Here is a 20,459-nt window from a genome sequence, read left to right as displayed (position 1 = left end):
AACATGTTGTTGGTAGAACATTGCCCAGAAGTGCTAAAATCAAAAAGTGGCAAGGTTGATATCATGAGTATTGATGACCTTGTGTTGAAATCACTACTCTTGACCATAAACGGAGTAGCTGGGTTGCAGGCATTGCATGAGTCCAACAACTCCAAGTTTCAATATGCTATAGACTATATGGTGCCCACTATCTTCAATTGGGTGGAAGCCATGAAGGTAAACATGAAGCATCAACTATCCAAAGCCAAGGGAGGGAACCTGAAACAGTTTGGATATGGTTATGTGTTGCTGACCTTCTTTCTGGAGCAGATCCCGCTATTTCACTATCAGTTGGCGGACGTGAACCCCCTATTACCATGAGACCCACGGATGGTCCGATGGAGTGAACTGATGCCCAGAACCAGTGAGGGCTAGCATATGTCATACAAGCCTGCCTTCTTTTCATGGTTGAGGCATCAGCTGATCATAATAGAGGATTATCCATACAGTGGTATTGACTTCCACGGTCATCCTGATATGTCTTTCCCTAAGGGAGAAGATTTTGATATGGAAGTAAGAAAAATAATTTTAATTTGATGATTTTTTATTATTTTTGAAATATATGTATTCGTGACATTTCAATTCTATAATTGTAGATGTAGGACCAGAGCGACCAACCAAAATGTCCCCGATTGCTAGACGTGTTTCTCAGCAGTTTGAGATTGCTCCTTGTCAGGAAGGAATCGATAACAAGGAGGAGATTGCATGGAACATTGAGGGATTGACTAGAGGTATCCCAGAGTATGCCCAGGTGGGTGACATCCAACGCTAGTATCAGTGGCACACAATGGGGGTGCCAGACCGAATCCATCGTTTACTGACTCGAGTAGTATGAGCAGTGACGTGCTATCATGATCACCATGCCAAGTAGTCCATATTTTAGCATTTACATTTTTGAGGCCTGCAAGCCACGAATGTACTTGAACACATATATATTATTTTTTGAGGTTTTGATGTACGACACTCAAATATTATCGACATATATATATATATATATATATATATATATATATATCTGTGTGTGTGTGTGTGTGCATATGCTATATTTCTTGTTTACTATGATACAATGTTTTTTTTGTCACATGTTGCGTAAATGTCTGTCTAACACATAATTAGCTAATGCATCTGTTAATGTATTCATATGACTAAGAATATGATGATATGTGATGTAATCAAAATTTCTTTCCAATAGAGAAATATGCAAATACATTCTTAATATGTGAGGGTTTCTAATGGAATATTGCCCATTGAGCTAAAGAACAACAAGCTATGAATCGAGGTTAACAACCATTTCTTGAATGTCAAGAGCGATAGCTTCTGACAAGAGTTCGATAACTATGCTATACTTAGCAATGTTATTAGTTTTATGACCCAAACAAACACCTTGAAGATTAATCAACTCACCATTAGGGGCATAGATAGCCCATGTCACGGAAGATAGAATCCGAGTACTACGGCAAGCACCATCATTGAAACTGACGTAAGGAGTCACATACATTTGCAAAGAAAGTGAAGACATAATAAGAAGGAAAGCTTCCTGAAAAAACACACCAAACAAAACTTGCACAAAAATGAATAACACACTTATGTACAAAAGTAGCCATGTGCGATGACTCAGGCATAGTACTTTTTGATGGAGTCCATTGCCAGACTTAGGTAATCAATCAATAATGAGGAAAGCTAGAGTTTTACCATTGACATGACGAGTAAGCATTGACTCAGCCAAATAATAGAGTATAACTCATAAAAGGTTGTGCCCCCATGCCCCCTGGGCGAGTGAGGGTTATGAGTCATAAGATGAAAACCCCATTGTGATAATGGGTTGATGGTAGAAACTTGAGGAAATGAGGAAAACCTAAACTCATGGTGAGAAAAAGGTGCCCCAACTGAAAGATCTTGACAATATCAGGGTAAACTGAGATGTCAGCAAGCAGTGCTAGGGTAATATTACCCATGTTTCCTTCCGACCAAACTTCATGAGTCATAATAGGCATTTGAAGTGGTTAGATTGGGAAACTGTTACACTAAAAAATGTCACCATGACTACTTATAGTTAGTATGGCTCAAATCAACAGTCATGCTACCCTCTTAGGCAATTTTTATGCCTCTGCTATCCATCTCAAACTCAAAGAAGAGAGAAAGTCTTGTAAAAAATGTGTTTATCTCTGGGGTCGCAGGTTCTCTCTAGCCTTACCTGCGGGGACGCTCACAATGTTCACAAAAGTTGCGTCCATGGACGCTCTGTATGTTAAGGGACAGGTGCGTCCTTCTGTAAAAGGCAAAATGCGCGAGTTTCATCTTAAAAAAGTTACTTGTGGTTACTTCTAGAACCTTTTAGAGGTCGGTTTGATGAAATGGATGCGCCTCCAGTCGGTTCATGTATCTCTATTAAGGGGGAACTTATCCCATCAATAAGGGAGCTATCCCACCCAAAGAGGGGGATTATCCCATTGATGGTGGACCTGAATAACCTCTTTACAACACTATAAATAAAGACATTGAGCCAGAGGGAGGGGAGGTTGAAAGCTATAGATTTCTAAGGGTAAATGCTGCAGGAATTAGGACTCCCATTTAGAAGTTTGTGAGGAGAGATTGTCACCCTTACTTGTTCTATTTGGAAGTGGGTGAGCTTTGTCAAAGTAGAGGAAGACTCTTGTGGACCCTGGAAGGAGCTTGCACAACACCAAGGCTCAGGTTGTAATGGTTCCTTTTGATTACCTTTAATGCAAATTGGTCCATTCTTCTCAATAACTTGTTGTTAATGGGTTATTTCATGTACTCCTTGGTCTATATGTTGAATATGCTTTGTTTTATGTTATAATCAGGTGCTATTTAATTGTTTGATTGTTGGTGATTGCAGGTTTTGGAGAACGGGAGGAGCTCATCCGGATCAACAAAGCTTGGACTTCTACAACAGCGTTTGGACAGAGGTAAGCACGAAACACTTGATTTCTCATATCATAATGTATGTTTAGAGAAGGATAGCTCCAGTTTGTTTTGTTTGTCATTAGAATGTCTTAGACTTCTAGGAAGGTCAGCTGTGTCCGCACCCTTGACTGATTCCGTGTGACAAATTGGCGACTCCACTGGGGATAGTTTCCATTGATGAGAAGAGTCTTTTCTTTTGTTTGAACTTTGCTTTGAGAAAATTGATTTATTTTTCTGGTTTTGGCTCTGTGACCTTGTCTCTGGGTGGGTTAGCTTAGGATTAGTTTTATTTTGGTTTTTCTTGAGTTTTTCAGTAGGACGCACCCTCTGAGTGTTTCACAGTGCGTCCCTGGACGCACTGTCACTGTGTGCACAGTGCGGGCCCGCACCTGTTCTAACAGGTTGCCTGCGTCCCCTGCTAAAATTTGAAAAAATTCCATTTTTTGCATTTTTTGCTCTTAGATTTTGTTTTTTCTTAGTTTTTTTCTGCCCAGATTCATTAGTCTCTTGCCATAAATCTTCACCTAAGCTTGTTTCCTTGGCATTCCTGCTTTAAGCTTTCATCAATTGGGTGTTTTGAGTCTCTTTTTTGAGAAATTCTTAATTTGATTTCCTTTGGTCATTACTTGGCGGTTTGTCTCAGTCCTTTCACAATTTTGCATCTTTTTGCTTCTGTTTTTGCAAAAAAAATTCCCCCTCATTCGCGGGGGGGGGCTAAATTGTGTATGAGTGTTAATCGCCTTTGAGTGTTTTTATTTTATGATCTTTGGAACTCTCACCCAATTTTCTCAACTTGCACTTGTTGGTTCTTAGATTACCTTAGAATCATCTTGTGTTTGAGAATTCTCTTGCATAGATCACATTTGCATAATTAGAGTTCTCATTTTCGGAATATGAATGAAAAATGTGCATAGATTACATTTGCATACTTTTCAAGTGAATTGTGCATAGATTACCATTGCATAGTTTACATTCTGAAAAATCAATCGTAGATTTAGATCAGTTTTCTTTGATTTGAATTTACACAAAATAGAAAATAAAAATGGTTTGGAATTGATTTGCATTAGTTTTTCTTGATGAAATTAGTGCATTAGAGAATTTGTTATATTTTCTCTTAGTGATCAATTTTTTGCATTGTTGGAAGTGAATGGAAACTCTCTCCTTACTTTAGGTAGGATTCATCGAATTGAAAGGATTACATTATCATATTCGATTGCATTCAGTTGAGTCGGGTCATAACACCATTGGTTGCATCTTCATTTACCCCTTTGAGTAATAACAGCCTTAATAACACAGCGCTTAATTAAAATTCATCTAGTAATTTTTACATTTCTAGGGCTCTGAAGCACCAACATAGCTTAGGCTAGTGTCTTGGAGTAGGTGAGTACTTAACTCTCCAAGACAGTAAAACCAAACAAGTAGTCGATCTTGTGATAGAATCAAATCCAATTGTTACATTTACACTCTGGGAAAGCTCCTCTTAAAGGAGAAGCACAAGCTCGTGTCCGAACCAGTGAGGGGATCATTCCCCCCTCGTTGGGAACGACGCCAGACAGTACGTATTACAAACGGTAAACCTCGGATTAACCATTGTCGAGGAGCCAGGGGTCACTTATCGGTAAACCTTGGATTACTGTCAAGGAGCCGGTAAGGGGATTGAGCTTGCTACTCTGCCCTTGCGTGCTGTCGGAGTTTAGACTGTTCCCCCAGGTGTACTTGTGGCCGTTGGTAACCTTAGTGACCATAATCTTTAGGATTCTACCCAAGGTGACGGTGGAGGGAAGGTCCTACTGTACCTGGAGCAGACGTCGGCTATACTCACTTGGATTTTCTGGGGGGTTCACTTCACTCGAGACGGTTAAAGTGGAGGAACTTGGTCCAGTCTATTCATTAAGCAGGTTGTCGGCGTAACTGTTCCACCCGCCATTTCTGTACTGAATCCAGCGAGGTTGGGCTTCATCACCAACTAGCGTTTTTGGTCCGGAAGAATACTGTTTGTGTGTGGTTTGACTCCTAGATTTGATAGCGCGTGTTAATTTCTTTGTTTTTACTTTTAGAGACCACAGGTGTGAATTGTGAATTTTAGTTGTTAAGTGTGAATTGTGAATTGTTAATTTTAGTTTTAAATTGTTAATAAAATTCACTGAAGTTGAATATAATGGCAAATGTTCCGGAATTTATCAACCTAGGAACCCCTCCTAATGAGAATCCTAGTACTTTTCCTTACTTTGGAAATGTTGGTCCTCCTTATATGGCTACTTTTTCATTACCTGGATTTACAATAGGATTACCGATATGGTTATTTTCAACTTCGTTGGCCCAAAGTACTCCAATTGTTCCACCTCAACCGGATGCTTCACCTCAACAGAGTTCACCATCTCAACATCACCAACCTTCTGTTGACCCTTTACCTTCTTCGCCTAATTTTTCTTCCTCCATTTCTTCCTCTTCGCCTGGTAAAAGCCTTGATGCTAGTAACCAGGAGGCTAAGAAGAAGAAGAAAGGGAAGAAGAAGAAGAAGAAGAAGAAGCAAGATAAGAAAGAAGTCAACCAACCAACCATGGTTGTAAGTGTTAGTTGTGTTGAGGAAAATTCCGACATGCACCGTAAACCCAAATACCCTTGCAAGCTTTGTAAGGGTGACCACTTCCTTGTCAAATGTCCTGATATTCCAAAGGTCTTGGAAGTTTGGTCAGAAAAATCTCATCAACTTTCCGTCGATCCATCAACCAGTGATAGTCAGGTTCCTGGGAAAAAGGGTAAAGTTAGGTTTCCTTGTAAGTTATGCAAAGGGAGTCATCAAACTCACATTTGCCCTCACATGGATGAAGCCTCAACATTGTTGGAAAAACTTACTGTTCCACAGCAAGAATTTCCAACTGGTTATCGTAAACTTTCTCCCAACCTGCCGTCAACTGACGGAGTGATTGATCTAAATTCAAGTACAGTCGATCAAACTCTTCCATTGGAGAGTGAAACTCATGTCATTCAGGTTGATGATCCGTTAGTTGATCAAGTGGTCGATTCAATTTCACATTCGGTCGATCACACTCTCCCTTTCGAGAGTAAATTTCATACCGCTGATGTTCTTCTTGTTACATCGGATTCTTCTATGCCGAGGGGCATTTCACCTGTTTCTACAGAACCCCCTCCAAGTATTGAGGTCTTTTCCTTTGATTGGAATAGACTGACAGAACCTCGTCTTCCTTCCTCCATCCCTTTCCAAATCATTGTCAAGGCTAGTGGTAGGGACATACATCGTACTCAAGTAGATGAGGGTGCTTCTGTTAGTATTTTATCCTCAAATGTTTGGAAAGCTTTGGGTTCCCCTCAGCTCGCGCCCATTACGCAGAATATGAAAGCTTTTAACAGAACCATTAGTGAACCTTTAGGGATCCTTCCTAAGTTTTCTATTACCTTGGAAGGTAAAACTGTCTGTATTGATCTTATGGTAGTTCGAGGTCCCTTGGATTTCAATTTACTCCTTGGGCAAGACTATGTTTATGCAATGAAAGCTGTCGTCTCGACACTCTTTCGCGTGATGTCTTTCCCTCACAATGGCAGTATTGTGACTGTAGACCAGCTTTCGTTCCCTAGTCTTGTCTCAACTACCAATAATATGACTCCCCTAAATGTTCCTGATTCTAAAGTGGTATCTACCTCGCCACGGGTTAATTATGTGGCAACTGGTCCCATGTTTTCAGTTACCGATGTAAGTGAGCCTCTCACTGTTGATTTAGATCCGGTAATTGACATGGAAAACTCTATGGGATTACATGAACACGATGTTCTTATCCCTTTTGAGTCCCTTGACATGTGTTCCTTCCAGAGAACTATTCTTCCTTCTGATGAAGACCTCTTGGAAGCCATGATCAAGGTGTGTCCATTGACATGTCTTTCTTCCAGTTGGAAGCCATGATCAGTGAGCACGAGGATAGTTTGTTCCTCTCTCAACCTCGTTAAAAAATCAAATTGGATGTCATGAGGATAGTTCTTTTACTGAGTCAACCTCATTAAAAAATGAATCAGGTAGATTTTAGGTTATGTAGGTAGATTGTAGAAAGTAGGATTTTGAGGACAGTTCCTGTTACTGAGTCAACCTCGTTAAAAAATGAATCAGGTTTGAGGATAGTTCCTGTTACTGAGTCAACCTCGTTAAAAAATGAATCAGGTATGAGGATAGTTCTTGTTACTGAGTCAACCTCGTTAAAAAATGAATCAGGTTTGAGGATAGTTCTTTTCTTGTGTCAACCTCCTTAAAAATGAAACAACTCCCTTTTCAAGTTAAATATTGAAAGTAAACCTTCATTTCATCCAACCGGTTGAATGCAATGAAGCCTGGGGGGCATGTACCTTGATTTGCATCATTATGCTGGGGGCATGCGAACTTTTTGAGCATAGTTCCTTGTCTTGTGTCAAGCTCGTTAAAAAATGAAACAAGGGTAGGTTAAGTAGGTAGATTGTAGATAGTAGTCATGAGCATAGTTCCTTGTCTTGTGTCAAGCTCATTAAAAAATGAATCAAGGATTTTAGAGCATAGTTCCTTGTCTTATGTCAAGCTCGTTAAAAAATGAATCAAGGTTTTTAGAGTAGAGTTTTTGTTAGGTAGATTGTAGCGTCGTTGTGAGCATAGTTCCTTATCTTGTGTCAAGCTCGTTTAAAAAATGAAACAAGGGTTTTGAGGATAGTTCTTTTCCTGTGTCAACCTCACTAAAAAAATGAAACAGCTCCCACAAGTCTTTCCAAGATCTTGAAAGTAAAGCTTCATTCCATCCACCTCATTGAATGCAATAAAGCTTGGGGGGCATGTACCTTGATTTGCGTCATTATGCTGGGGGCATGCGAACTTATAACAAGCATAGTTTTTCGTTTCAAGCTTGCGTAAACATGAAACCGAATCCGAGCATAGTTCCTGTGTCAAGCTCGTTAAGAAATGAAACAAATCCTCCTCTACTTGAGTCGAGAGATTGACTAGATCTCATAGATGTTACGTTGTATATTTAGGTTAGTTAGTTTTGCATAATTTTCTTATAGTTTTGGTCGGGTCTTTCAAACGATCTCGTTCTTGAACCTTCATTTCATCCAACTGGTTGAATGAAATGAAGCAGGGGGGCATGCACTCTAGCAGTTACACTTAGGGGGCATCAAGCACAATTTTCTCTCTGTTTCAAGCTTGTATAAAAATAAAACTACTTTGAAGCATAGTTTTTCTCTGTTTCAAGCTTTTGTAAAAATGAAACCTATCTCGAGTCAATTTCAGTTATTTTCAAGACTCGTCAAACTCATGAAAATACCGAGATTATTTTGCTATCTTTCATTCTCGTAAAACAAATGAAAATGTCGAGTTCTTTCCGTCTTTTCCTGCTCGTAAATTAAATTGAAAGTCGGCCACATGAGTACATTTTTATCCCTTTTTCGAACTCATTAAAATTTACGAAAAAGTGAAAACCATGAGTACATTTTTATCCCTTTTTCGAACTCGTTAAAACTTACGAAAAAGTGAAACCTTGGAGTTCTCTTTTAAGCCCTTTTCAGACTCCTAAAAATATGAAAAGATCGCCGAGCGTTTCTTTTACACTCGTTAAAACGGAATTAAAAGACGGTCCCCTTTTAGCTCTTTTCTGACCGTAAAATCAGGAAAAGATTGCCGGGTTTTTGTCGTTTCAAACTCGATAAGGAAATAAAACAACGTGTCCTTGATCGCTTTTTACTTTTCAGGTCGGCGACACTATTATGAAAGTACTCCTTGGTCGCAAGATCAAGCGGTTCCCCCAGGTATTATTTTATACTTTTTCGGGCTTGAGGGACACAAATTTACGAAAAAGTTCAACGTGGAGTTTCCTTAAGTTTTTCAGACTCTCTAAAATTGAAAAACGCCGAGTTTCTCCTATACTGGGCTCGTTAAACTTTTACAGTAAAGGACCTGTTCAATTATAAACAGGAACGAACCACTCCTTCCTAGGGTTCGAATTTAAACTAGGTTGGACTCGTCCGAAGGATGAGCTTATAATCAAGCATATGTTATCCTCCTCAAGCTTGTTAAAAATAAAGAGGTACTTGCCAGAAATGGTGGGGGAAAAGAGAGAAGAATGAGCCTATTTGTTACCTTTATCTCAAAAGAACTTTACTACCGCTCTTGAACACGACACTTTTCATTCACCTGGGTTGGGAAATCTTTTACCTCACAGTTGACCAAACCACTTCGAAAGTCTTTAACCGGGTTCCGGGGATTAACTTTGAGTTATTCGTCACCAATCCATCTGTCGTGTCGTTATGTGTTCAAGAGGTCTGCAAGCAAAACTTTCATCTGCAAAATACTTGTCATCCATTTGACCATCCCTGAGTCAGTCCTTACAGCAACATTTCTTCAACTTGAACAATGATTTCGTGTTACAGGCTTGCCTGCAACGAGTCGCTTTCTATCGACATCGACACATTATCTAGAAAGATGACTTAGGAATCGACAGTACCTTGAAGTCTGCATGCATCAATGGCAGGTTTCTCGCCTTTGACGTCAGTTTACATCATTGACTTTCGATCAAAGGATTCCGTGAAGTGTTCGACATCAAAACATCTATTCACATTTCACGGATTGTGCTTGGTACTTTGAGAACCATTGACATTACTGGTGGTCTCTCTCACGCTTGTTAACAGTTTACATCATCGACTGGTAATCAAGTGGTTTCTAACATGTTCGACATCAAATCATTTAATCACATGCTTAGAATCGTACCAATTCGGGAAGTAGAAGTGAAGACCCTGGATCTAGTTTCTACCATCCAGGCTGTGAGGAGTTTTGTATTCATTATCTATGTAGACTAATCATAAACAGATGGCTGCGTCCATACTGTGTCTACAAAAGTCTATAAAAATGATGAACTGCAAGATCATTCCTGTATCAGAATAGTTAGTCCATTAGTTAAAGTTTTGAATCTGAGTATGGGAATGCCTACCTCAGTAATGATATAATCTTATCCATGTATTTTGTGTTGAAAATTGCAGGTTCCAACCAGGTCATCCACAAGACAATCCTTGAAATGATAAAGCGCTTCACCCTTCCTAGAATTACAAAACCCTAATCTATTCCAGGCTTCGCACTTTAGGGGGCAATCTGTTACACTAAAAAATGTCACCATGACTACTTACAGTTAGTATGGCTCAAATCAACAGTCATGCTACCCTCTTAGGCAAGTTTTATGCCTCTGCTATCCATCTCAAACTCAAAGAAGAGAGAAAGTCTTGTAAAAAATGTGTTTATCTCTGGGGTCGCAGGTTCTCTCTAGCCTTACCTACGGGGACGCTCACAATGTTCACAAAAGTTGCGTCCATGGACGCTCTGTATGTTAAGGGACAGGTGCGTCCTTCTGTAAAAGGAAAAATGCGCGAGTTTCATCTTAAAAAAGTTACTTGTGATTACTTCTAGAACCTTCTAGAGGTCGGTTTGATGAAATGGATGCGCCTCCAGTTGGTTCATGTATCTCTATTAAGGGGGAACTTATCCCATCAATAAGGGAGCTATCCCACCCAAAGAGGGGGATTATCCCATTGATGGTGGACCTGAATAACCTCTTTACAACACTATAAATAAAGACATTGAGCCAGAGGGAGGGGAGGTTGAAAGCTATAGATTTCTAAGGGTAAATGCTGCAGGAATTAGGACTCCCATTTAGAAGTTTGTGAGGAGAGATTGTCACCCTTACTTGTTCTATTTGGAAGTGGGTGAGCTTTGTCAAAGTAGAGGAAGACTCTTGTGGATCCTGGAAGGAGCTTGCACAACACCAAGGCTCAGGTTGTAATGGTTCCTTTTGATTACCTTTAATGCAAATTGGTCCATTCTTCTCAATAACTTGTTGTTAATGGGTTATTTCATGTACTCCTTGGTCTATATGTTGAATATGCTTTGTTTTATGTTATAATCAGGTGCTATTTAATTGTTTGACTGTTGGTGATTGCAGGTTTTGGAGAACGGGAGGAGCTCATCCAGATCAACAAAGCTTGGACTTCTACAACAGCGTTTGGACAGAGGTAAGCACGAAACACTTGATTTCTCATATCATAATGTATGTTTAGAGAAGGATAGCTCCAGTTTGTTTTGTTTGTCATTAGAATGTCTTAGACTTCTAGGAAGGTCAGCTGTGTCCGCACCCTTGACTGATTCCGTGTGACAGAAACGAGAAGAGAACTTCTCAAGATAGGTAGATATGACCATTGGGACAGGAAAGAATGAGGAACGATGATGAGTATCATTCCATAGTGCTTCCTCCAGAGATATTACTTCCATGATACTCTCCTCAGATGGAAAAGTCTCAGTAAAGGGATCAAGGGAATCTGAAGAACCAAGCCACGGGGATTGAGAATACGTGTCAAGAAACGCACTTGAAATAGTATGATCAGTAGGTATCAAATCTAAAGCTAAAAAATCTCCACATAATTGATCTCGACAGGGCTTAACAGCATGATATCACCCCATGTATCAACAAGATCAGGAGAGGGAGCGACCCAAGGATCATACTTAACCGAGATCATGTTGACTGAAGCAACATGCATAGGTGGGAGAGGAAAAATACCCATCAAGGCGGCATATTTAAAAATTCTAGCCCCACACTCTCATAAGGAGCACTGGTATGCTTCACGTACGAAACATTTCCATCCGAGGAAGAAGAAGCAAAGAAAGACAATTGGTCAATGGTGACAATTTTCCCTTGATGGGGAAAACAAAGCACATGGAATAGAGAAGAGGCCACAACATGCATAGCATGGGTCCAACTCCGTCCAAGTAGAGTATTATAATTAAGATTCGCATCGACAATTTCTACTTCGACATGTACTTTCTTGCCTTCCAAGGTAATGGCAAGATTCGGAAGGACACCGAATGGTCGAGAATCACACCCATCGAAGACTTCCAAAGTGTTAGGTGATTGGTTCAAGGTAGGAGAACCAATTTCCTTCCAACAAGAGACAAACATTATACAGGGGAAGCACCTTCATCAATGACGATCTTGTGAATTGTCTTCTCATTAATGATCACCTGGATGAGAAAGGAAATCTGATGAGGTAAGCGTAGAACGTGGTTTTCCAGATCAAAACAAATAATATTAGAGTCAAATGGATCAATGCCTCCAATATTCGACAGTAACGCTTTCCATTGAGAAGGACAACTTTGAAGGACCTCGAGAGTAGACATAGTTTATGGCGCTTGAGCCAAATCCTCAACAATGTTATAATGTTGATCGAACTGTGCATTCGGATTATACGAGGACTTTCATAGCACACCCTGAGAAGGTGGTTGAATAGCAAAATCTGGATTGGCTCGCTCTATATGGAGAGGACCATAGGAAGATGAGATAGAGGAGGAATGGGTGCCTTCTCTTTCTTTCCCTATTGTCAGGGTAGGTGTTTGATAATATTTCAATCTGGTAGCCACATTTACCGGTGAACTCATCATAAACACTTGGGAACCTGAGGAAGCGAAAGACTGAGGTTGGCCTACCATTTGAGTTTGTTGGGATGGAAAGGGCTCTTTCAAAATAGCGAGGGTCCCTTTGAGAAAATGACTAACTTCAGACCGTCGAGGAAAATCTTTAGTATAGTGATCCTCCTCACAGAAGAGGCATGGATATTTGGGCTTCCTTTGAGAAGCATCACTAGCAGATGTTTTAGGAGGGCCCTGTTTTGGGGCATCAAATTTGGACTTGCCTTTGCCTTTCTTTTTACCTTTAGAGGATTTGTCTGATGCGGTAGACTAGATAGTGTGAACCGCAGAGGTTTTATCAGGACTAAGTGAATTTTGAGAGGGATCATTGGAACCAGTGTTTGAGGCCACCTTCTACTTGGAAGAAGATTTCGCAGGGGTTTGAGACACGGAACCAATCACTCCATCAATAGGTGGGGTAGCTAGAGACTTCGATGATGTTAGATCAGATGATCGTCTTGGAGCATCGGGTAACATATCATATAACGTGCCAGATTACGAGTAGACAAGGTATAAATACTGGGCACGAGTGATGGCTTGCTCCTCAGTGACACAACAACCCATAGCTATTTCCTCAGCAATTTTTCTGATGAATGACTTAGTAAAACATTCAGTCAAAAACTAATCAGCAATTTCAAACTTGATCAGGAGACACTGATGCCTCCATTCATGGATGTGATCGGAGATATGGGTCCTAATGTCTTGCTTAAGGGAAGTAAGCAGAAAACTGGCAGTTGAAAAATGTGTGAGGAAAGCCATAGTGAGAGTGTTAAATTCATTATAGGTACCTCAAGGTAATTTGATGTACCACTTGGCTGCAGCACCTGTGAGGGTTCATTGAAAAAGTCGAAGACAAATAGAATCATCAACATATGAATTAGAGGAGTGTCAGAGCTGATATGTCATCATGTGGGCTTGTGGATCCTCCTTCGCTTTTCCCTCAAACTTTAGACAATCTCTTGGAATCTTGGATGGAACTAGAGGCCAATATGGCAAATGAAGAATGGGAAAATTCGTGAGTCTAGAAACATCTGGCAGCTCCAATGTGGCCGAAAATGGCAATTACATATTTAAAGGCATTTGGGACCTCTAAGTGGGCCCGGACTACAAAGCCCATCCTTGTTGGTAAGGATTTTGACCCCATAGTGGAGGATTTTGTCCATATGGCATTTTATTTTGCCCCCACTGTAGGTTACCTTGCTCGTAGGGAGGATTCTGACCTAGGTAGCCTTGATACTATCTAGCCATAGGCTGTTGATAAGCAACATATGGGTTGAAAGGTTGTTGACCCTGTTGGCCTTAGACATATGGATTTTGCACCTGCTTCCCTTGGACATAATCATTCTACACCTAATGCCCTTGGACATAAGGATTCTGAACCTGTTTCCCTTGGACATAAGGATTTTGAACCTGTTTCCCTTGGACATAAGGATTTTGAGCTTACTACTGTAGGACTTGACCTTGGCCTTGCAAAGTTTGACCCTGTTGATATGAGTACAAGGGTTGCTGCTGCCCGGGTTGACCTTGTTGCTGCAAGGGTTGGCCTTGTTGCTGTAAAGATTGTCCCTGCAACTATAGAGGTTGACCTTGTGAAGGCATAGGTTGGGAAGCTTGGTGAACAAACTGCATCTATGGCCGCAAAGTTTGATGTGGTTGTTGTAAGGGTTGCCTCTATGGTTGTTGCAGTTGTCCTTGCTATTGTAGTGTCTGCCCTTGCTACTGCAAATATGGCCCTTGTAGCTACAAAAGTTTCCCTTGCTGCGGCAACAGTACTTGGACAGTTCTTGGAGCAATACCTTGAAAGTTCCCGAATTGGATCTGGCCATACCACCAGGCACGAAAAAGGGACCAGGTTGAACATAGGGTCTAGCTTGAGGGACGTAAGATGGATTTACCATTGCTTGTGAACCATATGGAACATAAGGAGGTTGGAATGGACCCTAAGCCACATATGGTTGCTGGTATTGGATGTTACTTGACCCAAATGGACCAATAGGATTCGACTACTCGTATTGGACATTACTCAATCTAGAAGGACCAACAGGGTTCGGAATAGCATCAGAAGAGGGTTGGTTCATCCCAACCATGTGAGTTTGTGATCCACTCACATTGGTTGAGCCAAATATCATGGAAATATTTGGGTTTTTCCCTCCAAGCGGTGGGATAGTATGTCCACTTACTGGAGGGGTCAAAGAACGTATAGAGACTTGACTCGAAACCATCGGTTGAACTGGAAGAGAAATTTTAAACGATGAAACGAGTGGATTCAGAATGATGGGTTGCACTGAAACTGATGTGACTGCAGAATACATAATCGGCTAAGAGGTCGAGTTTTGAATGAACGGACCTGAGGTAGGCATAGCGCCAGATAACTAGATAGGGTTGTGGTACAATGATGAAGCACTGGGAGGTCTCAACACCAATTGAGCCAGAGAGGTATAGCCATGCGAAAATGAAGGCCCGCTATGCTCAAGGTAAATTTTGGTTGGAATGCTTCCTGTTTAAGGGAAACCTTTAGGAGGGAATTGATATCCCTATTCATCAACAATGTGAGGAGTGTGTGTAGCAGAAACCGACCTGGAGAGGAGACTGGAATATCTCCTTTTGACTCCATGGGTGGAAAAAAATGACGAAAGACAACCGAAGATGTTCAAGGGGATAATTCCAAAGGAATACTCGGTTGATCGTACGGAGTGTACGGATGTTGCGGTGATATTACAACAAGATCGAACAAATGATTCGGAGGGAAAACAACTAGTCCTTGCTGACCTTCAAGGGTCAGTGGACTCTCGGGAGTCTAGATAGGATTATCAAAGATTCTGGGCTAGATTCATAAGGGGACCTAGTATCTGATGGGGGAGGATGAGATGACAAAGGTTGAAAACTCAGAACAATTCTAAGTTCAACACCTTGATCCTCGAGTGACTGCGGGAGTTCAGGAAGAGGCTCCTCAGAAGATCTTTTAGATGGAGAAGTGGAAGAGGAGCTAGGTGAACCTGATCATTTTGCCACAATGACCTTGTCTCAAACAATAAGAGAAAAGAGATTAAATTTAGGGTTTCTTCAAAATGTATTAAAGTATACTCACAATGTGGTCTAGAATACGACTATCAAGAATTTGATATCATCGTGGGCAACAATATTTTAAGATGATGAAATTGACTGTTTCTTTTTGTGTTCTAAGAGTCGAGAAAAAGGCAAAGATGACTCTATCACTTTCTATTTGAATGAGCTCGAAAGGACAAGTGCTCGATGATATTTTAAATTTAGAGAGTCAAAAATACCAAAATTACTGCTCAGGATAATCTAGGTAAAAGGATTACTAGGAAATCGTGAACTGCAGAATACCTCCTAGCGAACTAAGAAGTACAGGCAGGAAATCTCCCTGAATGTTGTGTTCAGTGTATCACGTTTACAAGGTGGCAAACTCTGCTTCCTGTGGATCAAGGATTGTAAACCTATTGGGGTCTCCCTTTATATACGCAACGATACGGGGAGCAAAAGTCTGTACTAGCACTATCTAGTGCCAAAGCGAACGATAGCTGCTAGATTTAAAGATGTCGGAACACATCTCTAGCCTAGACCTATAAAATGTGAGTGTTAGGTTTCAAATGCGCCTTAGGTTAATTGAATACATTTTAAAGTTTATCTTGAAATTATGTCTCAATTTTCAGGCCCTATCGATGTGACTCGAAAAACTCCTATATGTAGCTAAATGAGACAAAACCCTTTCAATTCAATGAATGTTTACACTAATGAGAGTAGAGAAAAAAATCAATGCAACAAACAAGCAACTGAAAGCAAGATGACTCTTCACTACGCTTTTTGAAAACAAAATAATGAAAAAATCTTTCCACTTCCTATCTTCCTATCAAATGCACTTTAACTAGTTCTTTCAATGGTAAAAGAAGTTAGTTTCCTTTCGAATGCAAAATGATGATGCAATCATAGTTTTTAATGATGCTACTTAATGCAACATATCGATTCAGCAAACTAGAATTATGTATTTTTCAATGGAATGATAAAATGAATCTCTCATATAAACACTTCAATGAAAAATTTTCAAACAATGAACATCAATCATATGTAAAAGACGAAAAAGAGAACTCTTTCCAAATCAATCATGCAAAGACTCAATAGAAACAAGACGAGAAATTGTAATCTATGCTCGAAAAGAGACGTTCAACCAAGAGAAAAGCAAACGAAACTTTTCAAACTTGTTCAATTGAAACCAAAGCAATAAAAAGAACTAGAACACAAAATGCATGGAGCAGTTAACCAACCACTTGACTTGCTGAGCACACAAATAACTGAATGGACAATGACCTAGATGCCCTAGGGCCACAACCATCCAAAGACTCAAAAAATCAAGTTAGGAAAAGTCAAACCAAACAAGCACACCAAACAAGCTAATGAAGCTTTCTAGCTAGGGAGAACAAAGGAAAAACAGGCTAGGAGGCAGAAATTATGAGGGAAAGACACACTAGTTATGATTAAGGAGAAACCATGATCTTCACTTACAGGAATCAGCGTGATTACCTAACTGACAACAAGCACCACAAGGGGGAACGGCGGGACTATTTTACAATTTTCGCTGGTCAGCGTGACTGTCAAAAAATAAAATGTGCTAATAGAATATTTCAAGGAAAAAATAAAAAATTTCAAATTTCAAAACCAAACTTGTCACTCTAAATTTCAGAATCAAAGCAATAAACCAGGCAAAGCACAGAAAACCAAAGGGAAAAGGTGATTGTTATCGACATATTTGGGCACATCAACCCCAAGCTTATATGTCGATAAACTAGGGCTCATTCAACCCCTAAAAGAGTTGTTTCATACCCTAAAAGAACATAATCATCTGAATACATCATTCCCCAAAAGTTCCATTTGAGAAACCATCTAGAAATTGCCTAAACTGAACCATACTAACTGCTCCACTAGCAAAGTGTGATGCATACTGACTGCTCCACTACCAGAGTGCAATGCATACTATTTAGGCCTTCTATAGGGTGCAATGGATGAGGACGGACAAATGTCCGGGACAGTTTGCTAAGTGGATGCTCATGCAATCTTCTAGAAACTTCTCCTGTGCCACTTGCCTCTCTGAATTCACCCAAGGATGAGTAATGGATCTAAACTTCAGTTATCCCCTCTCTAGTGGAACCAAATATAACAAGTGGAATGACACTAATCAAACCCCATGGATGACTCACACCCTTGCAAACATCTATAAATGGATCCTCCATTCAAGAGATCTAGAGGCTAGAATGTTGTGAATTGCAAGTAAGTGTTGATAGTTTGTAATTGAGGAAAGAGCATTGTATTGTTGGAGTGATCTTGCTATTTCATGAGGTGAAGAAGAATTGAAGCTAAGAGGATGATGCTAGATCAAACAACTGGGTTGTAATTCTCCCTTCTATCAATAAATTTCTTCTTGTTTTCTTCCATATGATTGTGCAATTGTGAATGTTATTATTTGTGAATTCTATCATATGTTCATTATGTATCTGATTCTGTAATGTTTATGTTATAATAAATCACGATGCTTTGACGGTTTTCTGTTGCTATACATGTGCAGGTACTCTCCAAGCATGTTAAGTACAGGGAGGAGTTGTGGGTTCTGTCAAAGGGGGGAGAGAGAAAGCAAGGGATTGAGTGAAAGTTCCAGGTTGGTCCCATTATCTTTCTCTTATCTATTATACATAGCAGAAATCGTTGTATTAATTTAAACTGTTGTTTCTAGGGTAGCTGCCAAACCTAGAGGGCTAGCATTCTTTAGGAATACTAGTTTTCCTAGAAACAAATTGGCGACTCAGCTCGGGAATGATTATATGTTTGTTTGCTATTATTGTTTGTTTTATGTTCAGTTTGATAAACTATAGACGGAGCCTGAAGTCAGCCAGGTAGCCTTTGAACTGCTCTTGCTTTGCAATTGCACAGTAGATGAATGTTGCTTCAGTCAATCTCTGGTTTAGTTTATGAATTGAACATCTAACCTACAAGCACATCTAGATGCCCTTTTGGTAGCTCAATAACCTCTCAAGACATTCCTTCATACTTTTCTCTTTACTATTCATCAAAACCCACCTTAACTCATTAAAAACAATGCCACATTTGAGCCAAAACCCATTTCAGTTGCGCTCCTTGGACTACCGCACTGTCTCCCACTGTCACTCAGTATGAATAGCACCTCCTAAGTGAAGTAAGTGTGATGCATCTCGTATTCTATGAAGCCCAGGTGCGATGACTGACTGAGCTCTTTTTCCATTTTAGAAATTGAGGGTTTCGACCTTGTTTTTAGTTTTGTTTTGTTGTTTTGCTACAAATGAACAGTGCCTCTTTATCGAAGCCTACTTGTATCACTTAGATCAACCTCAGTTACATTAGGATTAGTGAATTTTTTTTGTGTATTTTTTTTTCATTTACAATCCTTTGTAGAAAAGTTGTTTAAATCGATTTGTCGCTTTGGTACAAAAAGTGTCGTAACTGTCGTTTTGTGTCAAAAAGAGAAGTGTCATGGATTCTTCCTTCCCTTGATAATCGATTGAACTTTCTCTTCATGCATATGATCTGATTTTTTTATATTCGAAGTGTTGAAAGCATTTCTATTCAAAATTGAAAAGTGTCGTTTAGATTCTTCCTTTCTCTTCTAAAGAAGAAATTGTCGAAAATGTCATTTTGAGTAAAATATTTCGGATCTTTGTAGCATTTAGTTTTCCTTTTTGGCATTTTTCACATTAAGAAAAATGAAAACAAATACATGCATTTGCATTTAGCATATTTTTTGGTTTGCATGTGAAAAGAGGATTTAGGAAAATGCACTAGTGTTTGCTCTTTGCTCTTTGCTTAAAGCACTATTATTTTCTTTCCCTAGTAGCTAAGATTTTCATTGCTCAAAATAAACAAAGATTGTTTATCATTCTAGATTGCATATTAGAAATTTCAGATCATCATCATCATGGTGAACCATTGAAAGGCAAACTCTAAGCAAGATCAACTTTAAAATGAATTTCAATGAACCTAACAATGCTTTGGAACTTAACACAACATATCTAGAGGTCTAGGCTAGTGACGTGTTCCGGCGTCGTTAAAACTAGTGGCTATCGTTTTCATTAAAGGTTGGGTGATTCCTCCTCCTTGATATGACAAGTGCTAGCACGTACTTGTGCTCCCTGTATCGTTGCGTATATATTGGGAGACTAAAATAGGCTTATATCCTTTATCCATAGGAAACTGAGTTTGTCGCCTTATTGATCGCAATGCACTGAACACAGCATTCGGGAAGATTGAATGCCATACATAAGTTCTTGGTAATTTCATTTTAATTTGTCCCCAAGGTGTATATTGTAGTTTTGCGAATGGTTTGGTAATCCATCTATCTAGATATTCCAGAGTAGTCACTTTCATTGCTTTTTGACTCTTTAAAAGAAAACGTCCATCTAAGCACTTGTCCTTTCAGGCTCATTAAAAATTGAAGGAGACTAAAGCAAAGTTGTGTCCAAGCTTCGTTAAAATTAATTAAATTCAGAATAACATCCCTATTCCATAGTTGATCTTAGGTTGAGACATATGGTGAAAATCCAGAGTCCACTAATCAAGGAATCCATTTTGAGGGGAATCCTAGTCCTTTCCCTTCTTGGGGAAATATTACTGCTCCTTATATGGCTACATTGTTCCTTCCAGGACTTACCATTGGCCTGCCAGTATGGCTATTCTCAACCTCAGTGGCTCCAAATGCCGTAATTTCTCCACAATCGAGTACACCTCCGGTTGAACCTGAAGTTGACCCTTCGCCTTCTTCCTCTTCGCTTGGTGAAAATAGTGATACTAGTAACCAGGTGGCTGAGAAGAAGAAGAAAGGGAAGGAGAAGAAGAAGAAGCCAATTCAACAAGGGGGCAACCAAGCAAATGAAAATCCATCCATTAAAAATCCCAAAACTAAGTATCCATGCATAATTTGTGCGGGAGACCATTTTTCCCCCGATTGTCCCAGCTTTCCTCGGATCTTGAAAGAATGGTC

Source organism: Pinus tabuliformis, chromosome 8, assembly GCF_031772625.1.
Source record: "Pinus tabuliformis cultivar Carrire ecotype Pingquan chromosome 8, CPIR1, whole genome shotgun sequence".
NCBI lineage: Eukaryota > Viridiplantae > Streptophyta > Pinopsida > Pinales > Pinaceae > Pinus > Pinus tabuliformis.
This window is presented reverse-complemented; position numbering follows the sequence as displayed.